Below are 22,220 nucleotides of genomic sequence, written 5' to 3' on the forward strand. Positions count from 1 at the left end.
CTCATGGAATTCATTGCTGCATTTCATAATTCGGAGGGATAGAAAGTCAGGCTTCCTTTAGCTTTTCCTTCTGTTCATAGACAGCATCTCCAAGACAAATTTCCCCTCCACGTCTAAGTGTGGAGAGGCAGCTAGTGCGCATGCGTGTGCCGATGTACCCCAGCTGCAGCATAATTACAGTGTTTCGCCTAGTGAGTATGCTCAGCCTGACTGTGCCATTCCTGACGCTAAGTTTTCATTTCGGGATACAGCGCATGCTCCCACACTAAGTGTGAAAAGCCTCTTTGCACAGGTGCTTGCATTCCGTGCCGGGTCTAAGTCCTGTTTTGGGCATAGACACCATGCTAAAGCTGATAGTCTTTTTTCAGAGACTGTATTTCATGCTACTGAGCATGCTCAGGCACTTCCTGCATCAGAGACTAGGTCCGGTAATGAACTCTTTGGCCCTGGCCCTGATGTGGGGGTCCCATATAGACCACAGGGCATCAGGTGTCCTCCCAAATGGCTTGCAGAGGCCCACACCTATGACTTGTCACCGCATTATTGATGCTCAGACGATGACTGGTGAGGTGTTTGGGTCATGGCAGCCATGAGGTCATCATTGAAGTTGCGTTTCCAAATAGGACGCTAGTTATGCCACTCATGACGTGTCACTCTACTTTTGTCTCCAGGAGGTGCATTGTGGTTCACCCTGGTTTGGGGCGGACCCAGGTTATAAAAGGGGCTGGAGCCAACAAGGAGGTGCGCAGTCTTCTATTATGCTCCGAAAGAGCACACCTCCATGTGTTGAACCCATTGCGGCTTTAGGCCAGAGGTAGGCAGGGATCGGGTGGTGGATGCAGGCCACCACCACAGTTGGTAACGCAGAACGGTTAAGACCAGCTCCTGTCCTAACAGTCCTGCTTGTGCAGCCCAGTGGCATTAACAGGCCTGCTGCTGCTGATGCGCCTGCTGTCCACAGGTGTGGCCCCTACACACACGGTCAGCGTACTCAATGGCCCCTGTGTTGTTAACAGGGAGTTCCTGGGCTGGGTGGGCATGTGGACCCTGTGACGCTAACAGGGCTCACAGTCTCCAGATCCGAATGGCGTCTAACTCGGTTCAGGCTACTATTAGTTTCATAGCCACACAGCTCTGTATCCTCCACCAAACCTTCAAGTTGCCAACCTCTCCTTTTCCAACTGGGAGCACGGTGGACACTGACTGCTGATGGGGATATATACCTTTCTCTTTCTTTTCTTATTAATTTTCGTTATATAGCGGTCACAGATTATATACCACTTTATCCAAATCTGCCAGTCCCACTGTAACAGATGTTGTTTCTTCAGCAAATGTTACAGTTGCTTAACCACCAAATCCACGGACCAAAACTTTTTTCCCCTTTCCAACACACCTGTTCCCCTTTCCAACAGCATCTGTCCTTTTTCAACTCATTTTGGGATATGACCAAAAGTGCAACTGTGCAGGGACACCGTACTCAACGCCATCTCAGCACAGCAGCCATCCCTCGGTCCCTCCGATGTGGACAAGTAAAAGACCATTTCCTCCTATCCATGACAAAGCGTTGAGATTCACTCTGTGCAGCACTGGTGTTTAGTGGACAAGTAGATCTAAGATTGCGTACCACATTCTGCAGATACTCCTGTATACGTGCGTCTATTTCTATGGCAGGAATTAGTTCGCCAAATTTTGTCTTGTACCGGGGATCTAACAGTGTGGCAACCCAGTATTCAGGATTAGTTCAAATTCATACAATCCGAGGGTCATGTAGGTAGTGCAGCAAGAAGGCGCTCATGTGTCTTGTGCATCCAGGAGGACCAAGTCCTTGGTGTGTTGGTGGCAGAGAGGTGAGAATCGTGCATCCTTCCTCTGCCCTCTACCCACAACCTCGCACAACCGAAATGTGAGCAAGCTCTCACTCATCTGCTGAGTCTTCCATGCCCATCGCCAGTTCGTCCTCCATTTCTTCATGGGCTCCTGCACTTTCATCAACACTTTTTGCTGATACTATGCGCCCTTGTTAATCCCTCTCCCTCACCATGACTGCCGCATAGGTGCCGCTGACCATCTGGACCTCGTAGATCTTGTTATCCCTTCCGCATATGACTCCTCCTGTACTTCCTCCCCTTCCTCTTGTCCCAACACCTGACTCAGAATAATAATTACAGTGTGCTCCATCATGTAGATGACCAGAATTGTCACGCTGAGAATGACATTGCCAGTGCTAAACATCTTCGTCGACATTTCAAAACTGTGTAGCAGGGTGCATAGGTCCTTGATCTGACACCACTCCAGCAGCGTGATCTGCACCACCTCTGGATCAAGTTATCCCAGGCTATATGTCTTACCGTATTTCAGCAGGGCTCTGCGGTGCTGCCACACACGCTGCAACATGTGCAGATTCCAATTCCTGCGTGTCGAAACATCGCATTTACGGCGTTTAACTGCCAGACCCTAAGACTTCCGGAGTGATGAAAGTTGTTGAGCTGCTGTGTGCGCACGATGGAAGTGAGCACATAGCGAGCGTGCCCACTGCACAAGGCCATGTAGGCCGTGATGGTGTTTTAAAAATTGCTGGCGAATTCGGTTCAACACGTGAGCCCTAAAAGGCACGTGTGTCACATTGCCCTGAGGATGGCCCGCAGCCAGGTTTGCATCATTGCCGCACACGGCTGTTAAGTCACCAACGTAGTCCGCTCCGTCAATTTGTACTCCGGTTGCCAGGTGACAACGTGTTCCTTTCATGAATAGTGCTGATGATGTGAGAGTAGTCGATGCCAGCGGCGCAGGTGGACGCAGGTTATGCTCACCCACTGGGCTGCATTACCTTGACAGATGCAGAATCTCTGGCTGAATGTAGCTGGTGGGTATCTCACAGATGAAATACCATCATTCAGCTACAACCAATGGGAAGACACCACACCCTTTTTTATGCCCATCCTGTCTGCAGACCACTGCCAGACATAGCTATGAACCTCTGGTTAATTTTACCCCCAGTTCAGTTTTATGATTTTGTGTGCTTGTTACCTGACTACTTTTCCTGCTTGCTGTTTATGTACCTTGTTGGCCGATACGCATTTCAACTCTGCTTGTTTTCTGATTCTTTCCTGGCCGTCCCATTCTGTTCCTGTTCCTCAATTAATGTTTTGACCCTGCCTGACTACTATTCTCTGTAATAGCGGTGTGACTCACATTTCCCATACATTTCAAAGTAAAGCTTTGACCGCCTGATGGCATTGAGCTCTGCTGCCAGCATAGTAAGGAGGTGTGTGGTAGTCCTTGTGCGCAGTTGCAAGGAAGGGTGGCCTGACCACACAGGGTTTGCGCCAAGGTAGAGGACCCACACGAGGTTGAAGAGGCAGAAGCAGTGTATTAACTTCTACATACAGAACAAGGATTGAAACAACTCGTGGGGACGGCAAGACTTGTACAGCAGACCCTTCTCCATCTCTCACCATAGTTTGCCAGTGCCCAGTCAGTGACATGTAATGACCCTGTCTATGCTTACTGGTCCAAGTATCTGTGTTGAAATGCACCCTGTCGCACACAGATTTTCTCAAGGAAGTGGTGATGTTGTGTGCGACATGCTGGTGTAGCGCGGGCATGCTTTTCTTGGAGAAGCAGTGGTGATTGGGCATGTGGTACTGGGGCACAGCAACAGACATAAGGTCTGTAAAATCCTGTGTGTCCACTACGCGTAAAGGCAGCATTTCGGTAGCCAACAGCTTACAGAGGGATAGAGTCAACCACTTAGCTTTGTCATGGGTCGCAGTAAGTGGCCTTTTATTTGACCACATCTGAGGGAAAGAGATCTGGCTGCTGTCTGTAGACGGTGTTGAGTAGGGTGTCCCTGGAAAAATGCAGGTTTGTGAGAAAAGTGCAGGCGGAGACATGATGTTGCCTTCATCTTGCCTTCAGATCTGTTCATCTTGTATCATTTTTAAAAAACACATCAAGCAAGGGTTACTCCAAGCGGAGTCTACCTTTTTTCCCAACATTGGGCACACAGACACCCCATCAGTGGCAGCACTTGTGCCCTAGTTGCAAACAGGATGTTTTGATTTGCATCAAGCACATTCCAAATCCACAAGCATTTACTCTCCCCAGGATGACACAGGGGTAGTAAATTCCTTCTGGATCCATGACTTGTTCATTTTGATGAACGTCAGTGTGTCCACATTGTCACTGGACAGACGCGTGCGCTTATCTGTCAGCACACACCCAGCAGCACTGAAGAAGACACGTTCAGAGACAACGCTGGCAGCTGCACACGACAAAATCTCCAAGGCGTAACTGGAGAGCTCTGTCAATTTTTCTAGATTTGAAGCCCAAAAGGAGCAAGGCTCCATTTGCAAAGTCATTGCATCGATGTTCATTTGGAGATACTCCTGTATCATCCTCTCCATCCGTTGACTATGTGTCAGACTTGTTGTCTCTGGTGGCCTTGCAAAGGAGGGTCTAAAAAAATTATGAAAATATTCCATAAAATTGCTGTTACCAGCACCAGATACGGTCCTACTGGTACGGGTAGACTGTTGAAGATGACGATGCCGTCCCATGTTTGTCAAGTTACAACTGGGAGAATCACTCCCTTCACCTGCACGGTTGTTTGGTGTAAAAGCCGAGCTAAGATCGAGTAACAGCTTATGCTGATACTCCAGCATACGTGCGTCCCTTTCTATGGGTGGAATTATGTCACAAAATTTGGACTTGTCCCGGGGATCTAATAGTGTGGCAAGCCAGTAGTCATCATCACTTCTAATTTTGACAATCCGAGGGTCATGTTGGAGGTAGTGCAACAAGAAGGCACTCATGTGTCTTGCGCAGCCATGCGGACCAAGTCCACGCTGTGTTTGTGGCATAGAGGTGCTAACCGTTCTTTCTTCCTCTGACATCTCCCCCCAACCTCTTTCAACTGAATTTTGACCAAGGTCTCCCTCATCCGCTGAGTCTTCCATGTCCATGGACAGTTCGTCCTCCATATCTTCATGTCCTCCTGCACCTTCCTCAACATCTCGCCTGCTACCATGCGCCCTTGTTGATCCCTGTCCCCCATGGTCCCATGCCTGCCGCGTTGGTGATGATGAACGTCTGGACCTTGGTGATGTTGTTGTGTCTTGCGCATATGAATCCTCCTGTAGTTCCTCCCCTTCCTGTTGTCCCACCCCCTGACTCCGAATAGTGTTTAGCGTGTGCTCCAGCATGTAAATGACTGTAATCGTCATGCTGATAATGGCATTGTCAGCGCTAAACATATTCGTCGCCATGTCGAAACTGTGCAGAAGGGTGCATAGGTCCTTGATCTGAGATCACTCCATCAGGGTGATCTGCCCCACTTCTGCATCTCGTTGGCCCAGGCTATACATCATGACGTATTGCACCAGGGCTCGCCGGTGCTGCCACAGTCGCTGTAACATGTGGAGAGTTGAATTCCAGCGTGTCGCCACATCGCATTTCAGGCGATGAACCGGCAGGCCGAAAGACTTCTGGAGCGATGCAAGTCGCTCAGCTGCGGCGGTTGAACGGCGGAAGTGAGCACTGCAGACAGTTTACGTGCCCTGGTCAGAAGGCCATCTAGGCCGGGATAGTGTGTTAAAAATTGCTGGACAACAAGGTTCAACACGTGAGCCATACAAGGCACGTGTGTCACCTTGCCCAGGCGAAGGGCCGCACCCAGGTTTGCAGCATTGTCGCACACGGCCTTACCAGGCTGCAGGTTGAGTGGAGACAACCATTTATTAAACTCGGACCGCAGAGCTGACCACAACTCCTCAGCTGTGTGACTCTTATTCCCAAGACATGTCAAGCTAAAGACCGCCTGATGCCGTTGCGCTCTGCTGCCAGCATAGTAATGAGGGGTGCGTGATTCCTTCTGCGCAGTGAGAACGCTGGTGGCCTGACCAGGCAGGCTTGGGGCGGAGGTGGAGGACCCAGATGAGGTGGAGGATGCAGAAGCAGTGGCGGAACTTGGACAGACAGAGGATTGACACACAAGTCGTGGGGACGGCAAGACTTGTGCAGCAGACCCTTCACCATCTATCAACATAGTTACCCAGTGCCCAGTCAGCGACATGTAACGTCCCTGTCCATGCTTACTGGTCCAAGTATCGGTGGTGAAATGCACCCGTTCACACACAGAGTTTCTCAAGGAAGCGGTGATGTTGTGTGCGACATGCTGGTGTAGCGCGGGCACACCTTTCTTAGAGAAGTAGTGGCGACTAGGCATCTGGTACTGGGGCACAGCGACAGACATAAGGTCTCTAAAATCCTGTGTGTCCACTAGGCGGAAAGGCAGCATTTCGGTAGCCAACAGCTTTTAGAGGGATAGAGTCAACCTCTTAGCTTTGTCATGGGTCGGAGGAAGTGGCCTTTTATTTGACCACATCTGAGGGACAGAGATCTGGCTGCTGTGTGTAGACGGTGTTGAGTAGGGTGTCCCTGGAAAAATGCAGGTTTGTGAGGAAAGTGCAGGCGGAGACATGATGTTGCCTTCATCCAACGTAGGTGCTATCGATGTCTGAGAGAGCTGTACACACTCACTTGTTTCCCCTTCCAAACCAACTGACGACCTACCAAGCAAACTGCCTGTTGCGGTTACAGTGGTGGAAGTTTTGCGTGGAAAAACAGGTGTGACAGCTGTCCCCACAGTCCTAGAAGATGAAGAGCGCGTGGATGCACTGGAAGGGGCGGGCGGTGGATGGTTCGCTCCGCTAGGCCGCATTGCAGCACAGTGAGCTTCCCACCGGGACCTATGATATTTATTCATGTGACGATTCATGGAAGAAGTTGTCAAACTGCTGAGGTTTTGACCTCTACTAAGAGAATCATGACAAATTTTACATATCACATGATTTGGGCGATCTTTTTCTATGTCAAAAAAGGAACAGGCTAGGCAAGGCTTAGAGGCCATGCGACCTGTTGATGCACCCCGAATAATGCTCATAGGCAGAGTGGTGGCTGAGGATGCAGTTGTAGACGTGCTACCAGTGCTCCGACTCTGTCCAGGAAGGCGCAAGGTAATTTCGTCGTCGGTTGCATCCTCCTCCACCGCCTCTGTTGACCTCCTCGAGTGCCTGACTGGGGGTTGACAGTAGGTGGGATCTAGAACTTCATCATCAATTGTTGTGTTTGCACTCCCCTCCCCCTCAGACCGAGCCTCTTCTTGCCCTGACCGAATATTTAAGTTGTCATCCCAATCGGGTATCTGCGTCTCATCTTCATCAGTATGTTCCTCATTGCCTATAACCACAGTTGTTGGAAAGGCAGCATTTTGGTAGCCAACAGTTTGCATTTTATGAAAGTCAACCTCCAAGCCATGTCATGCCCTTCTAAAAGCATGTATAACACAGCGAGGGGACTCCAACCACAGTCTCCCTCGTTTCCACTCACTGGGCCACACACACCCCACTTGACTGGCATCGGTTGAGCTCCCTTTTGAAAAAGAAAAAGATGCTTTGCATGAAGCACTCTCAAAAATACGCGTGCCTTTCCCGTCCCCTGGCTGACCCAGGGGAAGAAAAGTCCTCTGAGAGCCATGACTTGTTCATCTTGGTTCTTTTAGAGACACAGCGAGGGGACTCCAACCACAGTCTCCCTCGTTGCCACTCACTGGGCCACACACACCCCACTTGACTGGCATCGGTTGAGCTCCCTTTTGAAAAAGAAAAAGATGCTTTGCATGAAGCACTCTCAAAAATACGCGTGCCTTTCCCGTCCCCTGGCTGACCCAGGGGAAGAAAAGTCCTCTGAGAGCCATGACTTGTTCATCTTGGTTCTTTTAGAGACACAGCGAGGGGACTCCAACCACAGTCTCCCTCGTTGCCACTCACTGGGCCACACACACCCCACTTGACTGGCATCGGTTGAGCTCCCTTTTGAAAAAGAAAAAGATGCTTTGCATGAAGCACTCTCAAAAATACGCGTGCCTTTCCCGTCCCCTGGCTGACCCAGGGGAAGAAAAGTCCTCTGAGAGCCATGACTTGTTCATCTTGGTTCTTTTAGAGACACAGCGAGGGGACTCCAACCACAGTCTCCCTCGTTGCCACTCACTGGGCCACACACACCCCACTTGACTGGCATCGGTTGAGCTCCCTTTTGAAAAAGAAAAAGATGCTTTGCATGAAGCACTCTCAAAAATACGCGTGCCTTTCCCGTCCCCTGGCTGACCCAGGGGAAGAAAAGTCCTCTGAGAGCCATGACTTGTTCATCTTGGTTCTTTTAGAGACACAGCGAGGGGACTCCAGCCACAGTCTCCCTCGTTTCCACTCACTGGGCCACACACACCCCACTTGACTGGCATCGGTTGAGCTCCCTTTTGAAAAAGAAAAAGATGCTTTGCATGAAGCACTCTCAAAAATACGCGTGCCTTTCCCGTCCCCTGGCTGACCCAGGGGAAGAAAAGTCCTCTGAGAGCCATGACTTGTTCATCTTGGTTCTTTTAGAGACACAGCGAGGGGACTCCAACCACAGTCTCCCTCGTTTCCACTCACTGGGCCACACACACCCCACTTGACTGGCATCGGTTGAGCTCCCTTTTGAAAAAGAAAAAGATGCTTTGCATGAAGCACTCTCAAAAATACGCGTGCCTTTCCCGTCCCCTGGCTGACCCAGGGGAAGAAAAGTCCTCTGAGAGCCATGACTTGTTCATCTTGGTTCTTTTAGAGACACAGCGAGGGGACTCCAACCACAGTCTCCCTCGTTTCCACTCACTGGGCCACACACACCCCACTTGACTGGCATCGGTTGAGCTCCCTTTTGAAAAAGAAAAAGATGCTTTGCATGAAGCACTCTCAAAAATACGCGTGCCTTTCCCGTCCCCTGGCTGACCCAGGGGAAGAAAAGTCCTCTGAGAGCCATGACTTGTTCATCTTGGTTCTTTTAGAGACACAGCGAGGGGACTCCAACCACAGTCTCCCTGGTTGCCACTCACTGGGCCACACACACCCCACTTGACTGGCATCGGTTGAGCTCCCTTTTGAAAAAGAAAAAGATGCTTTGCATGAAGCACTCTCAAAAATACGCGTGCCTTTCCCGTCCCCTGGCTGACCCAGGGGAAGAAAAGTCCTCTGAGAGCCATGTCCACATTGTCAGTGGACAGACACGTGTGCTTATCTGCCAGCAGACCCACAGCAGCACTGAAGACAGGTTCCGAGAGAACGCTGGCTGCAGGACACGACAAGATCCCCAAGACGTACGTGGCGAGCTCAGGCAATTTATCAAGATTGGAAGCCAAGAATGAGCAGGGCTCAAGTTGCACATTAATGGAATCGATGTTTCCTTGCATATACTCATATATCTGTGTGTCCTCCTCTTTTTCCTTGTCCAGCTCTTTTGTTTTCGCATGAGTATATGTCCTTGTCACTTTCCCATGTGTTGTGAGTTGTTTGTGACCTTTTGGACACCTTTGAGGGTGTTTTCTAGGTGTTTTTCTGTGTTTGTGATTGCCTGCCATTGTTTCCTATGCAGTTCGAGTTCGGTTCGTCGAACGTTCGACGAACCGAACTCGAACGGGAGGTCCGTTCGGCGAACCAACCTCGAGCCGAACCGCGACCGGTTCGCTCATCTCTACTGTTGAGGGAAGCAAGAGTTATTTTCCACCACTGGGAGGAGCTAATTTTCTGTCATTTGCATACCATGAATTAAGCCTCCTGAGCGACCAACAAAAATTGCCAATGCTGACTGTATTTCAAGTCATCATGGCAGGGTTTTGGGAAAAGTTTTCAATTAGCAATAATCACGCCTCGGTGAAACCTCATGGGCTACGATACTGCTACTGCGCAAAGTTAAAGGAGTTCAGGTATCCAAGAAATCCCCGCTTTCCAGGAAGAGCTCGTTTATGTTATGGAGAGTTCCAAATGCCCACTTCCTTTCTTCCGCCGCTACAAGGGTCCCTAGGAGAAGACAGTCGGAAGATTCCCGGAAGAGGTACTTTTCAAGGATTACCTGCAGGCCAACTCTCTCTCTTTCTGATCCAGGTGTAAACGACCATTAGACTGTTGAGGGAAGCAAGAGTTATTTTCCACCACTGGGAGGAGCTAATTTTCTGTCATTTGCATACCATGAATTAAGCCTCCTGAGAGACCAACAAAAATTGCCAATGCTGACTGTATTTCAAGTCATCATGGCGGGGTATTGGGAAAAGTTTTCAATAAGCAATAATCACGCCTCGGTTAAACCTCATGGGCTACGATACTGCCACTGCGCAAAGTTAAAGGAGTTCAGGTCACCAAGAAATCCCCGCTTTCCAGGAAGAGCTCGTTTATGTTATGGAGAGTTCCAAATGCCCACTTCCTTTCTTCCGCCGCTGCAAGGGTCCCTAGGAGAAGACAGTCGGATCTTTCCCGGAAGAGGTATTTTTCAAGGATTACCTGCAGGCCAACTCTCTCTCTTTCTGATCCAGGTGTAAACGACCATTAGACTGTTGAGGGAAGCAAGAGTTATTTTCTACCACTGGGAGGAGCTAATTTTCTGTCATTTGCATACCATGAATTAAGCCTCCTGAGAGACCAACAAAAATTGCCAATGCTGACTGTATTTCAAGTCGTCATGGCGGGGTATTGGGAAAAGTTTTCAATTAGCAATAATCACGCCTCGGTTAAACCTCATGGGCTACGATACTGCCACTGCGCAAAGTTAAAGGAGTTCAGGTCACCAAGAAATCCCCGCTTTCCAGGAAGAGCTCGTTTATGTTATGGAGAGTTCCAAATGCCCACTTCCTTTCTTCCGCCGCTGCAAGGGTCCCTAGGAGAAGACAGTCGGAAGATTCCCGGAAGAGGTAATTTTCAAGGATTACCTGCAGGCCAACTCTCTCTCTTTCTGATCCAGGTGTAAACGACCATTAGACTGTTGAGGGAAGCAAGAGTTATTTTCCACCACTGGGAGGAGCTAATTTTCTGTCATTTGCATACCATGAATTAAGCCTCCTGAGAGACCAACAAAAATTGCCAATGCTGACTGTATTTCAAGTCATCATGGCGGGGTATTGGGAAAAGTTTTCAATAAGCAATAATCACGCCTCGGTTAAACCTCATGGGCTACGATACTGCCACTGCGCAAAGTTAAAGGAGTTCAGGTCACCAAGAAATCCCCGCTTTCCAGGAAGAGCTCGTTTATGTTATGGAGAGTTCCAAATGCCCACTTCCTTTCTTCCGCCGCTGCAAGGGTCCCTAGGAGAAGACAGTCGGATCTTTCCCGGAAGAGGTATTTTTCAAGGATTACCTGCAGGCCAACTCTCTCTCTTTCTGATCCAGGTGTAAACGACCATTAGACTGTTGAGGGAAGCAAGAGTTATTTTCTACCACTGGGAGGAGCTAATTTTCTGTCATTTGCATACCATGAATTAAGCCTCCTGAGAGACCAACAAAAATTGCCAATGCTGACTGTATTTCAAGTCATCATGGCGGGGTATTGGGAAAAGTTTTCAATTAGCAATAATCACGCCTCGGTTAAACCTCATGGGCTACGATACTGCCACTGCGCAAAGTTAAAGGAGTTCAGGTCACCAAGAAATCCCCGCTTTCCAGGAAGAGCTCGTTTATGTTATGGAGAGTTCCAAATGCCCACTTCCTTTCTTCCGCCGCTGCAAGGGTCCCTAGGAGAAGACAGTCGGAAGATTCCCGGAAGAGGTACTTTTCGAGGATTACCTGCAGGCCAACTCTCTCTCTTTCTGATCCAGGTGTAAACGACCATTAGACTGTTGAGGGAGGCAAGAGTTATTTTCCACCACTGGGAGGAGCTAATTTTCTGTCATTTGCATACCATGAATTAAGCCTCCTGAGAGATCAACAAAAATTGCCAATGCTGACTGTATTTCAAGTCATCATGGCGGGGTTTTGGGAAAAGTTTTCAATTAGCAATAATCACGCCTCGGTTAAACCTCATGGGCTACGATACTGCCACGGCGCAAAGTTAAAGGAGTTCAGGTCACCAAGAAATCCCCGCTTTCCAGGAAGAGCTCGTTTATGTTATGGAGAGTTCCAAATGCCCACTTCCTTTCTTCCGCCGCTGCAAGGGTCCCTAGGAGAAGACAGTCGGAAGATCCCCGGAAGAGGTACTTTTCGAGGATTACCTGCAGGCCAACTCTCTCTCTTTCTGATCCAGGTGTAAACGACCATTAGACTGTTGAGGGAAACAAGAGTTATTTTACACCACTGGGAGGAGCTAATATACTGTCATTTGCATACCATGAATTAAGCCTCCTGAGAGACCAACAAAAACTGCCAATGCTGACTGTATTTCAAGTCATCATGGCGGGGTATTGGGAAAAGTTTTCAATTAGCAATAATCACGCCTCGGTTAAACCTCATGGGCTACGATACTGCTACTGCGCAAAGTTAAAGGAGTTCAGGTCACCAAGAAATCCCCGCTTTCCAGGAAGAGCTCGTTTATGTTATGGAGAGTTCCAAATGCCCACTTCCTTTCTTCCAACGCTGCAAGGGTCCCTAGGAGAAGACAGTCGGAAGATTCCCGGAAGAGGTACTTTTCAAGGATTACCTGCAGGCCAACTCTCTCTCTTTCTGATCCAGGTGTAAACGACCATTAGACTGTTGAGGGAAGCAAGAGTTATTTTCTACCACTGGGAGGAGCTAATTTTCTGTCATTTGCATACCATGAATTAAGCCTCCTGAGAGACCAACAAAAATTGCCAATGCTGACTGTATTTCAAGTCATCATGGCGGGGTATTGGGAAAAGTTTTCAATTAGCAATAATCACGCCTCGGTTAAACTTCATGGGCTACGATACTGCCACTGCGCAAAGTTAAAGGAGTTCAGGTCACCAAGAAATCCCCGCTTTCCAAGAAGAGCTCGTTTATGTTATGGAGAGTTCCAAATGCCCACTTCCTTTCCTCCGCCGCTGCAAGGGTCCCTAGGAGAAGACAGTCGGAAGATTCCCGGAAGAGGTACTTTTCAAGGATTACCTGCAGGCCAACTCTCTCTCTTTCTGATCCAGGTGTAAACGACCATTAGTCTGTTGAGGGAAGCAAGAGTTATTTTCCACCACTGGGAGGAGCTAATTTTCTGTCATTTGCATACCATGAAATAAGCCTCCTGAGAGACCAACAAAAATTGCCAATGCTGACTGTATTTCAAGTCATCATGGCGGGGTATTGGGAAAAGTTTTCAATTAGCAATAATCACGCCTCGGTTAAACCTCATGGGCTACGATACTGCCACTGCGCAAAGTTAAAGGAGTTCAGGTCACCAAGAAATCCCCGCTTTCCAGGAAGAGCTCGTTTATGTTATGGAGAGTTCCAAATGCCCACTTCCTTTCTTCCAACGCTGCAAGGGTCCCTAGGAGAAGACCGTCGGAAGATTCCCGGAAGAGGTACTTTTCAAGGATTACCTGCAGGCCAACTCTCTCTCTTTCTGATCCAGGTGTAAACGACCATTAGACTGTTGAGGGAAGCAAGAGTTATTTTCTACCACTGGGAGGAGCTAATTTTCTGTCATTTGCATACCATGAATTAAGCCTCCTGAGAGACCAACAAAAATTGCCAATGCTGACTGTATTTCAAGTCATCATGGCGGGGTATTGGGAAAAGTTTTCAATTAGCAATAATCACGCCTCGGTTAAACTTCATGGGCTACGATACTGCCACTGCGCAAAGTTAAAGGAGTTCAGGTCACCAAGAAATCCCCGCTTTCCAGGAAGAGCTCGTTTATGTTATGGAGAGTTCCAAATGCCCACTTCCTTTCCTCCGCCGCTGCAAGGGTCCCTAGGAGAAGACAGTCGGAAGATTCCCGGAAGAGGTACTTTTCAAGGATTACCTGCAGGCCAACTCTCTCTCTTTCTGATCCAGGTGTAAACGACCATTAGACTGTTGAGGGAAGCAAGAGTTATTTTCCACCACTGGGAGGAGCTAATTTTCTGTCATTTGCATACCATGAAATAAGCCTCCTGAGAGACCAACAAAAATTGCCAATGCTGACTGTATTTCAAGTCATCATGGCGGGGTATTGGGAAAAGTTTTCAATTAGCAATAATCACGCCTCGGTTAAACCTCATGGGCTACGATACTGCCACTGCGCAAAGTTAAAGGAGTTCAGGTCACCAAGAAATCCCCGCTTTCCAGGAAGAGCTCATTTATGTTATGGAGAGTTCCAAATGCCCACTTCCTTTCTTCCGCCGCTGCAAGGGTCCCTAGGAGAAGACAGTCGGAAGATTCCCGGAAGAGGTACTTTTCAAGGATTACCTGCAGGCCAACTCTCTCTCTTTCTGATCCAGGTGTAAACGACCATTAGACTGTTGAGGGAAGCAAGAGTTATTTTCCACCACTGGGAGGAGCTAATTTTCTGTCATTTGCATACCATGAATTAAGCCTCCTGAGAGACCAACAAAAATTGCCAATGCTGACTGTATTTCAAGTCATCATGGCGGGGTATTGGGAAAAGTTTTCAATTAGCAATAATCACGCCTCGGTTAAACCTCATGGGCTACGATACTGCCACTGCGCAAAGTTAAAGGAGTTCAGGTCACCAAGAAATCCCCGCTTTCCAGGAAGAGCTCGTTTATGTTATGGAGAGTTCCAAATGCCCACTTCCTTTCTTCCGCCGCTGCAAGGGTCCCTAGGAGAAGACAGTCGGAAGATTCCCGGAAGAGGTACTTTTCAAGGATTACCTGCAGGCCAACTCTCTCTCTTTCTGATCCAGGTGTAAACGACCATTAGACTGTTGAGGGAAGCAAGAGTTATTTTCCACCACTGGGAGGAGCTAATTTTCTGTCATTTGCATACCATGAATTAAGCCTCCTGAGAGACCAACAAAAATTGCCAATGCTGACTGTATTTCAAGTCATCATGGCGGGGTATTGGGAAAAGTTTTCAATTAGCAATAATCACGCCTCGGTTAAACCTCATGGGCTACGATACTGCCACTGCGCAAAGTTAAAGGAGTTCAGGTCACCAAGAAATCCCCGCTTTCCAGGAAGAGCTCATTTATGTTATGGAGAGTTCCAAATGCCCACTTCCTTTCTTCCGCCGCTGCAAGGGTCCCTAGGAGAAGACAGTCGGAAGATTCCCGGAAGAGGTACTTTTCAAGGATTACCTGCAGGCCAACTCTCTCTCTTTCTGATCCAGATGTAAACGACCATTAGACTGTTGAGGGAAGCAAGAGTTATTTTCCACCACTGGGAGGAGCTAATTTTCTGTCATTTGCATACCATGAATTAAGCCTCCTGAGAGACCAACAAAAATTGCCAATGCTGACTGTATTTCAAGTCATCATGGCGGGGTATTGGGAAAAGTTTTCAATTAGCAATAATCACGCCTCGGTTAAACCTCATGGGCTACGATACTGCCACTGCGCAAAGTTAAAGGAGTTCAGGTCACCAAGAAATCCCCGCTTTCCAGGAAGAGCTCGTTTATGTTATGGAGAGTTCCAAATGCCCTCTTCCTTTCTTCCGCCGCTGCAAGGGTCCCTAGGAGAAGACAGTCGGAAGATTCCCGGAAGAGGTACTTTTCAAGGATTACCTGCAGGCCAACTCTCTCTCTTTCTGATCCAGGTGTAAACGACCATTAGACTGTTGAGGGAAGCAAGAGTTATTTTCCACCACTGGGAGGAGCTATTTTCTGTCATTTGCATACCATGAATTAAGCCTCCTGAGAGACCAACAAAAATTGCCAATGCTGACTGTATTTCAAGTCATCATGGCGGGGTATTGGGAAAAGTTTTCAATTAGCAATAATCACGCCTCGGTTAAACCTCATGGGCTACGATACTGCCACTGCGCAAAGTTAAAGGAGTTCAGGTCACCAAGAAATCCCCGCTTTCCAGGAAGAGCTCGTTTATGTTATGGAGAGTTCCAAATGCCCTCTTCCTTTCTTCCGCCGCTGCAAGGGTCCCTAGGAGAAGACAGTCGGAAGATTCCCGGAAGAGGTACTTTTCAAGGATTACCTGCAGGCCAACTCTCTCTCTTTCTGATCCAGGTGTAAACGACCATTAGACTGTTGAGGGAAGCAAGAGTTATTTTCCACCACTGGGAGGAGCTATTTTCTGTCATTTGCATACCATGAATTAAGCCTCCTGAGAGACCAACAAAAATTGCCAATGCTGACTGTATTTCAAGTCATCATGGCGGGGTATTGGGAAAAGTTTTCAATTAGCAATAATCACGCCTCGGTTAAACCTCATGGGCTACGATACTGCCACTGCGCAAAGTTAAAGGAGTTCAGGTCACCAAGAAATCCCCGCTTTCCAGGAAGAGCTCGTTTATGTTATGGAGAGTTCCAAATGCCCACTTCCTTTCTTCCGCCGCTGCAAGGGTCCCTAGGAGAAGACAGTCGGAAGATTCCCGGAAGAGGTACTTTTCAAGGATTACCTGCAGGCCAACTCTCTCTCTTTCTGATCAAGGTGTAAACGACCATTAGATTGTTGAGGGAAGCAAGAGTTATTTTCCACCACTGGGAGGAGCTATTTTCTGTCATTTGCATATCATGAATTAAGCCTCCTGAGAGACCAACAAAAATTGCCAATGCTGACTGTATTTCAAGTCAGCATGGCGGGGTATTGGGAAAAGTTTTCAATTAGCAATAATCACGCCTCGGTTAAACCTCATGGGCTACGATACTGCCACTGCGCAAAGTTAAAGGAGTTCAGGTCACCAAGAAATCCCCGCTTTCCAGGAAGAGCTTGTTTATGTTATGGAGAGTTCCAAATGCCCACTTCCTTTCTTCCGCCGCTGCAAGGGTCCCTAGGAGAAGACAGTCGGAAGATTCCCGGAAGAGGTACTTTTCAAGGATTACCTGCAGGCCAAATCTCTCTCTTTCTGATCCAGGTGTAAACGACCATTAGACTGTTGAGGGAAGGAAGAGTTATTTTCCACCACTGGGAGGAGCTAATTTTCTGTCATTTGCATACCATGAATTAAGCCTCCTGAGAGACCAACAAAAATTGCCAATGCTGACTGTATTTCAAGTCATCATGGCGAAGTATTGGGAAAAGTTTTCAATTAGCAATAATCACGCCTCGGTTAAACTTCATGGGCTACGATACTGCCACTGCGCAAAGTTAAAGGAGTTCAGGTCACCAAGAAATCCCCACTTTCCAGGAAGAGCTCGTTTATGTTATGGAGAATTCCAAATGCCCACTTCCTTTCTTCCGCCGCTGCAAGGGTCCCTAGGAGAAGACAGTCGGAAGATTCCCGGAAGAGGTACTTTTCAAGGATTACCTGCAGGCCAACTCTCTTTCTTTCTGATCCAGGTGTAAATGACCATTAGACTGTTGAGGGAAGCAAGAGTTATTTTCCACCACTGGGAGGAGCTAATTTTCTGTCATTTGCATACCATGAATTAAGCCTCCTGAGAGACCAACAAAAATTGCCAATGCTGACTGTATTTCAAGTCATCATGGCGGGGTATTGGGAAAAGTTTTCAATTAGCAATTATCACACCTCGGTTAAACCTCATGGGCTACGATACTGCCACTGCGCAAAGTTAAAAGAGTTCAGGTCACCAAGAAATCTCCGCTTTCCAGGAAGAGCTCATTTATGTTATGGAGAGTTCCAAATGCCCACTTCCTTTCTTCCGCCGCTGCAAGGGTCCCTAGGAGAAGACAGTCGGAAGATTCCCGGAAGAGGTACTTTTCAAGGATTACCTGCAGGCCAACTCTCTCTCTTTCTGATCCAGGTGTAAACGACCATTAGATTGTTGAGGGAAGCAAGAGTTATTTTCCACCACTGGGAGGAGCTAATTTTCTGTCATTTGCATACCATGAATTAAGCCTCCTGAGAGACCAACAAAAATTGCCAATGCTGACTGTATTTCAAGTCATCATGGCGGGGTATTGGGAAAAGTTTTCAATTAGCAATAATCACGCCTCGGTTAAACCTCATGGGCTACGATACTGCCACTGCGCAAAGTTAAAGGAGTTCAGGTCACCAAGAAATCCCCGCTTTCCAGGAAGAGCTCGTTTATGTTATGGAGAGTTCCAAATGCCCACTTCCTTTCTTCCGCCGCTGCAAGGGTCCCTAGGAGAAGACAGTCGTAAGATTCCCAGAAGAGGTACTTTTCAAGGATTACCTGCAGGCCAACTCTCTCTCTTTCTGATCCAGCTGTAAACGACCATTAGACTGTTGAGGGAAGCAAGAGTTATTTTCCACCACTGGGAGGAGCTAATCTTCTGTCATTTGCATACCATGAAATAAGCCTCCTGAGAGACCAACAAAAATTGCCAATGCTGACTGTATTTCAAGTCATCATGGTGGGGTATTGGGAAATATTTTCAATTAGCAATAATCACGCCTCGGTTAAACCTCATGGGCTACGATACTGCCACTGCGCAAAGTTAAAGGAGTTCAGGTCACCAAGAAATCCCCGCTTTCCAGGAAGAGCTCGTTTATGTTATGGAGAGTTCCAAATGCCCACTTCCTTTCTTCCGCCGCTGCAAGGGTCCCTAGGAGAAGACAGTCGGAAGATTCCCGGAAGAGGTACTTTTCAAGGATTACCTGCAGGCCAACTCTCTTTCTTTCTAATCCAGGTGTAAACGACCATTAGACTGTTGAGGGAAGCAAGAGTTATTTTCCACCACTGGGAGGAGCTAATTTTCTGTCATTTGCATACCATGAATTAAGCCTCCTGAGAGACCAACAAAAATTGCCAATGCTGACTGTATTTCAAGTCATCATGGCGGGGTATTGGGAAAAGTTTTCAATAAGCAATAATCACGCCTCGGTTAAACCTCATGGGCTACGATACTGCCACTGCGCAAAGTTAAAGGAGTTCAGGTCACCAAGAAATCCCCGCTTTCCAGGAAGAGCTCGTTTATGTTATGGAGAGTTCCAAATGCCCACTTCCTTTCCTCCGCCGCTGCAAGGGTCCCTAGGAGAAGACAGTCGGAAGATTCCCGGAAGAGGTACTTTTCAAGGATTACCTGCAGGCCAACTCTCTCTCTTTCTGATCCAGGTGTAAACGACCATTAGACTGTTGAGGGAAGCAAGAGTTATTTTCCACCACTGGGAGGAGCTAATTTTCTGTCATTTGCATACCATGAAATAAGCCTCCTGAGAGACCAACAAAAATTGCCAATGCTGACTGTATTTCAAGTCATCATGGCGGGGTATTGGGAAAAGTTTTCAATTAGCAATAATCACGCCTCGGTTAAACCTCATGGGCTACGATACTGCCACTGCGCAAAGTTAAAGGAGTTCAGGTCACCAAGAAATCCCCGCTTTCCAGGAAGAGCTCATTTATGTTATGGAGAGTTCCAAATGCCCACTTCCTTTCTTCCGCCGCTGCAAGGGTCCCTAGGAGAAGACAGTCGGAAGATTCCCGGAAGAGGTACTTTTCAAGGATTACCTGCAGGCCAACTCTCTCTCTTTCTGATCCAGATGTAAACGACCATTAGACTGTTGAGGGAATCAAGAGTTATTTTCCACCACTGGGAGGAGGTAATTTTCTGTCATTTGCATACCATGAATTAAGCCTCCTGAGAGACCAACAAAAATTGCCAATGCTGACTGTATTTCAAGTCATCATGGCGGGGTATTGGGAAAAGTTTTCAATTAGCAATAATCACGCCTCGGTTAAACCTCATGGGCTACGATACTGCCACTGCGCAAAGTTAAAGGAGTTCAGGTCACCAAGAAATCCCCGCTTTCCAGGAAGAGCTCGTTTATGTTATGGAGAGTTCCAAATGCCCTCTTCCTTTCTTCCGCCGCTGCAAGGGTCCCTAGGAGAAGACAGTCGGAAGATTCCCGGAAGAGGTACTTTTCAAGGATTACCTGCAGGCCAACTCTCTCTCTTTCTGATCCAGGTGTAAACGACCATTAGACTGTTGAGGGAAGCAAGAGTTATTTTCCACCACTGGGAGGAGCTATTTTCTGTCATTTGCATACCATGAATTAAGCCTCCTGAGAGACCAACAAAAATTGCCAATGCTGACTGTATTTCAAGTCATCATGGCGGGGTATTGGGAAAAGTTTTCAATTAGCAATAATCACGCCTCGGTTAAACCTCATGGGCTACGATACTGCCACTGCGCAAAGTTAAAGGAGTTCAGGTCACCAAGAAATCCCCGCTTTCCAGGAAGAGCTCGTTTATGTTATGGAGAGTTCCAAATGCCCACTTCCTTTCTTCCGCCGCTGCAAGGGTCCCTAGGAGAAGACAGTCGGAAGATTCCCGGAAGAGGTACTTTTCAAGGATTACCTGCAGGCCAACTCTCTCTCTTTCTGATCAAGGTGTAAACGACCATTAGATTGTTGAGGGAAGCAAGAGTTATTTTCCACCACTGGGAGGAGCTATTTTCTGTCATTTGCATATCATGAATTAAGCCTCCTGAGAGACCAACAAAAATTGCCAATGCTGACTGTATTTCAAGTCAGCATGGCGGGGTATTGGGAAAAGTTTTCAATTAGCAATAATCACGCCTCGGTTAAACCTCATGGGCTACGATACTGCCACTGCGCAATGTTAAAGGAGTTCAGGTCACCAAGAAATCCCCGCTTTCCAGGAAGAGCTTGTTTATGTTATGGAGAGTTCCAAATGCCCACTTCCTTTCTTCCGCCGCTGCAAGGGTCCCTAGGAGAAGACAGTCGGAAGATTCCCGGAAGAGGTACTTTTCAAGGATTACCTGCAGGCCAAATCTCTCTCTTTCTGATCCAGGTGTAAACGACCATTAGACTGTTGAGGGAAGGAAGAGTTATTTTCCACCACTGGGAGGAGCTAATTTTCTGTCATTTGCATACCATGAATTAAGCCTCCTGAGAGACCAACAAAAATTGCCAATGCTGACTGTATTTCAAGTCATCATGGCGAAGTATTGGGAAAAGTTTTCAATTAGCAATAATCACGCCTCGGTTAAACTTCATGGGCTACGATACTGCCACTGCGCAAAGTTAAAGGAGTTCAGGTCACCAAGAAATCCCCGCTTTCCAGGAAGAGCTCGTTTATGTTATGGAGAATTCCAAATGCCCACTTCCTTTCTTCCGCCGCTGCAAGGGTCCCTAGGAGAAGACAGTCGGAAGATTCCCGGAAGAGGTACTTTTCAAGGATTACCTGCAGGCCAACTCTCTTTCTTTCTGATCCAGGTGTAAATGACCATTAGACTGTTGAGGGAAGCAAGAGTTATTTTCCACCACTGGGAGGAGCTAATTTTCTGTCATTTGCATACCATGAATTAAGCCTCCTGAGAGACCAACAAAAATTGCCAATGCTGACTGTATTTCAAGTCATCATGGCGGGGTATTGGGAAAAGTTTTCAATTAGCAATTATCACACCTCGGTTAAACCTCATGGGCTACGATACTGCCACTGCGCAAAGTTAAAAGAGTTCAGGTCAACAAGAAATCTCCGCTTTCCAGGAAGAGCTCATTTATGTTATGGAGAGTTCCAAATGCCCACTTCCTTTCTTCCGCCGCTGCAAGGGTCCCTAGGAGAAGACAGTCGGAAGATTCCCGGAAGAGGTACTTTTCAAGGATTACCTGCAGGCCAACTCTCTCTCTTTCTGATCCAGGTGTAAACGACCATTAGATTGTTGAGGGAAGCAAGAGTTATTTTCCACCACTGGGAGGAGCTAATTTTCTGTCATTTGCATACCATGAATTAAGCCTCCTGAGAGACCAACAAAAATTGCCAATGCTGACTGTATTTCAAGTCATCATGGCGGGGTATTGGGAAAAGTTTTCAATTAGCAATAATCACGCCTCGGTTAAACCTCATGGGCTACGATACTGCCACTGCGCAAAGTTAAAGGAGTTCAGGTCACCAAGAAATCCCCGCTTTCCAGGAAGAGCTCGTTTATGTTATGGAGAGTTCCAAATGCCCACTTCCTTTCTTCCGCCGCTGCAAGGGTCCCTAGGAGAAGACAGTCGTAAGATTCCCAGAAGAGGTACTTTTCAAGGATTACCTGCAGGCCAACTCTCTCTCTTTCTGATCCAGCTGTAAACGACCATTAGACTGTTGAGGGAAGCAAGAGTTATTTTCCACCACTGGGAGGAGCTAATCTTCTGTCATTTGCATACCATGAAATAAGCCTCCTGAGAGACCAACAAAAATTGCCAATGCTGACTGTATTTCAAGTCATCATGGCGGGGTATTGGGAAATATTTTCAATTAGCAATAATCACGCCTCGGTTAAACCTCATGGGCTACGATACTGCCACTGCGCAAAGTTAAAGGAGTTCAGGTCACCAAGAAATCCCCGCTTTCCAGGAAGAGCTCGTTTATGTTATGGAGAGTTCCAAATGCCCACTTCCTTTCTTCCGCCGCTGCAAGGGTCCCTAGGAGAAG

At 47.6% G+C, this 22,220-nt stretch overlaps 30 non-coding genes across 30 annotated transcripts; all 30 read right to left on the minus strand.

The window, feature by feature from the left end:
* Nucleotides 1-9,643: 9,643 nt before the first annotated feature.
* On the minus strand, nucleotides 9,644-9,784 carry LOC142304808 (U4 spliceosomal RNA). The gene has a single exon (XR_012753455.1). It is a non-coding gene; the product is annotated as a U4 spliceosomal RNA (small nuclear RNA).
* A 284-nt stretch (nucleotides 9,785-10,068) lies between these two features.
* LOC142304476 (U4 spliceosomal RNA) lies at nucleotides 10,069-10,209 on the minus strand. Its single transcript, XR_012753136.1, has one exon. It is a non-coding gene; the product is annotated as a U4 spliceosomal RNA (small nuclear RNA).
* Nucleotides 10,210-10,493: 284 nt separating this feature from the next.
* On the minus strand, nucleotides 10,494-10,634 carry LOC142304534 (U4 spliceosomal RNA). The gene has a single exon (XR_012753191.1). It is a non-coding gene; the product is annotated as a U4 spliceosomal RNA (small nuclear RNA).
* Nucleotides 10,635-10,918: 284 nt separating this feature from the next.
* On the minus strand, nucleotides 10,919-11,059 carry LOC142304477 (U4 spliceosomal RNA). Its single transcript, XR_012753137.1, has one exon. It is a non-coding gene; the product is annotated as a U4 spliceosomal RNA (small nuclear RNA).
* A 284-nt stretch (nucleotides 11,060-11,343) lies between these two features.
* LOC142305039 (U4 spliceosomal RNA) lies at nucleotides 11,344-11,484 on the minus strand. Its single transcript, XR_012753680.1, has one exon. It is a non-coding gene; the product is annotated as a U4 spliceosomal RNA (small nuclear RNA).
* A 284-nt stretch (nucleotides 11,485-11,768) lies between these two features.
* On the minus strand, nucleotides 11,769-11,909 carry LOC142304530 (U4 spliceosomal RNA). The gene has a single exon (XR_012753188.1). It is a non-coding gene; the product is annotated as a U4 spliceosomal RNA (small nuclear RNA).
* Nucleotides 11,910-12,193: 284 nt separating this feature from the next.
* LOC142304764 (U4 spliceosomal RNA) lies at nucleotides 12,194-12,334 on the minus strand. The gene has a single exon (XR_012753413.1). It is a non-coding gene; the product is annotated as a U4 spliceosomal RNA (small nuclear RNA).
* Nucleotides 12,335-12,618: 284 nt separating this feature from the next.
* On the minus strand, nucleotides 12,619-12,759 carry LOC142304631 (U4 spliceosomal RNA). Its single transcript, XR_012753286.1, has one exon. It is a non-coding gene; the product is annotated as a U4 spliceosomal RNA (small nuclear RNA).
* A 284-nt stretch (nucleotides 12,760-13,043) lies between these two features.
* On the minus strand, nucleotides 13,044-13,184 carry LOC142305040 (U4 spliceosomal RNA). Its single transcript, XR_012753681.1, has one exon. It is a non-coding gene; the product is annotated as a U4 spliceosomal RNA (small nuclear RNA).
* A 284-nt stretch (nucleotides 13,185-13,468) lies between these two features.
* Nucleotides 13,469-13,609, minus strand: LOC142304632 (U4 spliceosomal RNA). Its single transcript, XR_012753287.1, has one exon. It is a non-coding gene; the product is annotated as a U4 spliceosomal RNA (small nuclear RNA).
* Nucleotides 13,610-13,893: 284 nt separating this feature from the next.
* Nucleotides 13,894-14,034, minus strand: LOC142305042 (U4 spliceosomal RNA). The gene has a single exon (XR_012753682.1). It is a non-coding gene; the product is annotated as a U4 spliceosomal RNA (small nuclear RNA).
* A 284-nt stretch (nucleotides 14,035-14,318) lies between these two features.
* LOC142305044 (U4 spliceosomal RNA) lies at nucleotides 14,319-14,459 on the minus strand. Its single transcript, XR_012753683.1, has one exon. It is a non-coding gene; the product is annotated as a U4 spliceosomal RNA (small nuclear RNA).
* Nucleotides 14,460-14,743: 284 nt separating this feature from the next.
* LOC142305045 (U4 spliceosomal RNA) lies at nucleotides 14,744-14,884 on the minus strand. The gene has a single exon (XR_012753684.1). It is a non-coding gene; the product is annotated as a U4 spliceosomal RNA (small nuclear RNA).
* Nucleotides 14,885-15,168: 284 nt separating this feature from the next.
* LOC142305046 (U4 spliceosomal RNA) lies at nucleotides 15,169-15,309 on the minus strand. Its single transcript, XR_012753685.1, has one exon. It is a non-coding gene; the product is annotated as a U4 spliceosomal RNA (small nuclear RNA).
* A 283-nt stretch (nucleotides 15,310-15,592) lies between these two features.
* Nucleotides 15,593-15,733, minus strand: LOC142305047 (U4 spliceosomal RNA). Its single transcript, XR_012753686.1, has one exon. It is a non-coding gene; the product is annotated as a U4 spliceosomal RNA (small nuclear RNA).
* A 283-nt stretch (nucleotides 15,734-16,016) lies between these two features.
* On the minus strand, nucleotides 16,017-16,157 carry LOC142305048 (U4 spliceosomal RNA). The gene has a single exon (XR_012753687.1). It is a non-coding gene; the product is annotated as a U4 spliceosomal RNA (small nuclear RNA).
* Nucleotides 16,158-16,440: 283 nt separating this feature from the next.
* On the minus strand, nucleotides 16,441-16,581 carry LOC142305238 (U4 spliceosomal RNA). The gene has a single exon (XR_012753863.1). It is a non-coding gene; the product is annotated as a U4 spliceosomal RNA (small nuclear RNA).
* A 284-nt stretch (nucleotides 16,582-16,865) lies between these two features.
* LOC142304724 (U4 spliceosomal RNA) lies at nucleotides 16,866-17,006 on the minus strand. The gene has a single exon (XR_012753375.1). It is a non-coding gene; the product is annotated as a U4 spliceosomal RNA (small nuclear RNA).
* Nucleotides 17,007-17,290: 284 nt separating this feature from the next.
* On the minus strand, nucleotides 17,291-17,431 carry LOC142304618 (U4 spliceosomal RNA). The gene has a single exon (XR_012753273.1). It is a non-coding gene; the product is annotated as a U4 spliceosomal RNA (small nuclear RNA).
* A 284-nt stretch (nucleotides 17,432-17,715) lies between these two features.
* Nucleotides 17,716-17,856, minus strand: LOC142305050 (U4 spliceosomal RNA). Its single transcript, XR_012753688.1, has one exon. It is a non-coding gene; the product is annotated as a U4 spliceosomal RNA (small nuclear RNA).
* Nucleotides 17,857-18,140: 284 nt separating this feature from the next.
* On the minus strand, nucleotides 18,141-18,281 carry LOC142304758 (U4 spliceosomal RNA). Its single transcript, XR_012753407.1, has one exon. It is a non-coding gene; the product is annotated as a U4 spliceosomal RNA (small nuclear RNA).
* A 284-nt stretch (nucleotides 18,282-18,565) lies between these two features.
* LOC142304478 (U4 spliceosomal RNA) lies at nucleotides 18,566-18,706 on the minus strand. The gene has a single exon (XR_012753138.1). It is a non-coding gene; the product is annotated as a U4 spliceosomal RNA (small nuclear RNA).
* A 284-nt stretch (nucleotides 18,707-18,990) lies between these two features.
* Nucleotides 18,991-19,131, minus strand: LOC142305051 (U4 spliceosomal RNA). Its single transcript, XR_012753689.1, has one exon. It is a non-coding gene; the product is annotated as a U4 spliceosomal RNA (small nuclear RNA).
* A 284-nt stretch (nucleotides 19,132-19,415) lies between these two features.
* Nucleotides 19,416-19,556, minus strand: LOC142305052 (U4 spliceosomal RNA). The gene has a single exon (XR_012753690.1). It is a non-coding gene; the product is annotated as a U4 spliceosomal RNA (small nuclear RNA).
* A 283-nt stretch (nucleotides 19,557-19,839) lies between these two features.
* Nucleotides 19,840-19,980, minus strand: LOC142305053 (U4 spliceosomal RNA). Its single transcript, XR_012753691.1, has one exon. It is a non-coding gene; the product is annotated as a U4 spliceosomal RNA (small nuclear RNA).
* A 283-nt stretch (nucleotides 19,981-20,263) lies between these two features.
* On the minus strand, nucleotides 20,264-20,404 carry LOC142304852 (U4 spliceosomal RNA). Its single transcript, XR_012753500.1, has one exon. It is a non-coding gene; the product is annotated as a U4 spliceosomal RNA (small nuclear RNA).
* A 284-nt stretch (nucleotides 20,405-20,688) lies between these two features.
* LOC142304725 (U4 spliceosomal RNA) lies at nucleotides 20,689-20,829 on the minus strand. Its single transcript, XR_012753376.1, has one exon. It is a non-coding gene; the product is annotated as a U4 spliceosomal RNA (small nuclear RNA).
* Nucleotides 20,830-21,113: 284 nt separating this feature from the next.
* LOC142304619 (U4 spliceosomal RNA) lies at nucleotides 21,114-21,254 on the minus strand. Its single transcript, XR_012753274.1, has one exon. It is a non-coding gene; the product is annotated as a U4 spliceosomal RNA (small nuclear RNA).
* A 284-nt stretch (nucleotides 21,255-21,538) lies between these two features.
* Nucleotides 21,539-21,679, minus strand: LOC142305055 (U4 spliceosomal RNA). Its single transcript, XR_012753693.1, has one exon. It is a non-coding gene; the product is annotated as a U4 spliceosomal RNA (small nuclear RNA).
* A 284-nt stretch (nucleotides 21,680-21,963) lies between these two features.
* LOC142304613 (U4 spliceosomal RNA) lies at nucleotides 21,964-22,104 on the minus strand. Its single transcript, XR_012753268.1, has one exon. It is a non-coding gene; the product is annotated as a U4 spliceosomal RNA (small nuclear RNA).
* Between the last annotated feature and the right edge of the window lie 116 nt (nucleotides 22,105-22,220).

Source organism: Anomaloglossus baeobatrachus, chromosome 4, assembly GCF_048569485.1.
Source record: "Anomaloglossus baeobatrachus isolate aAnoBae1 chromosome 4, aAnoBae1.hap1, whole genome shotgun sequence".
In the NCBI taxonomy this organism is placed as follows: Eukaryota; Metazoa; Chordata; class Amphibia; order Anura; family Aromobatidae; genus Anomaloglossus; species Anomaloglossus baeobatrachus.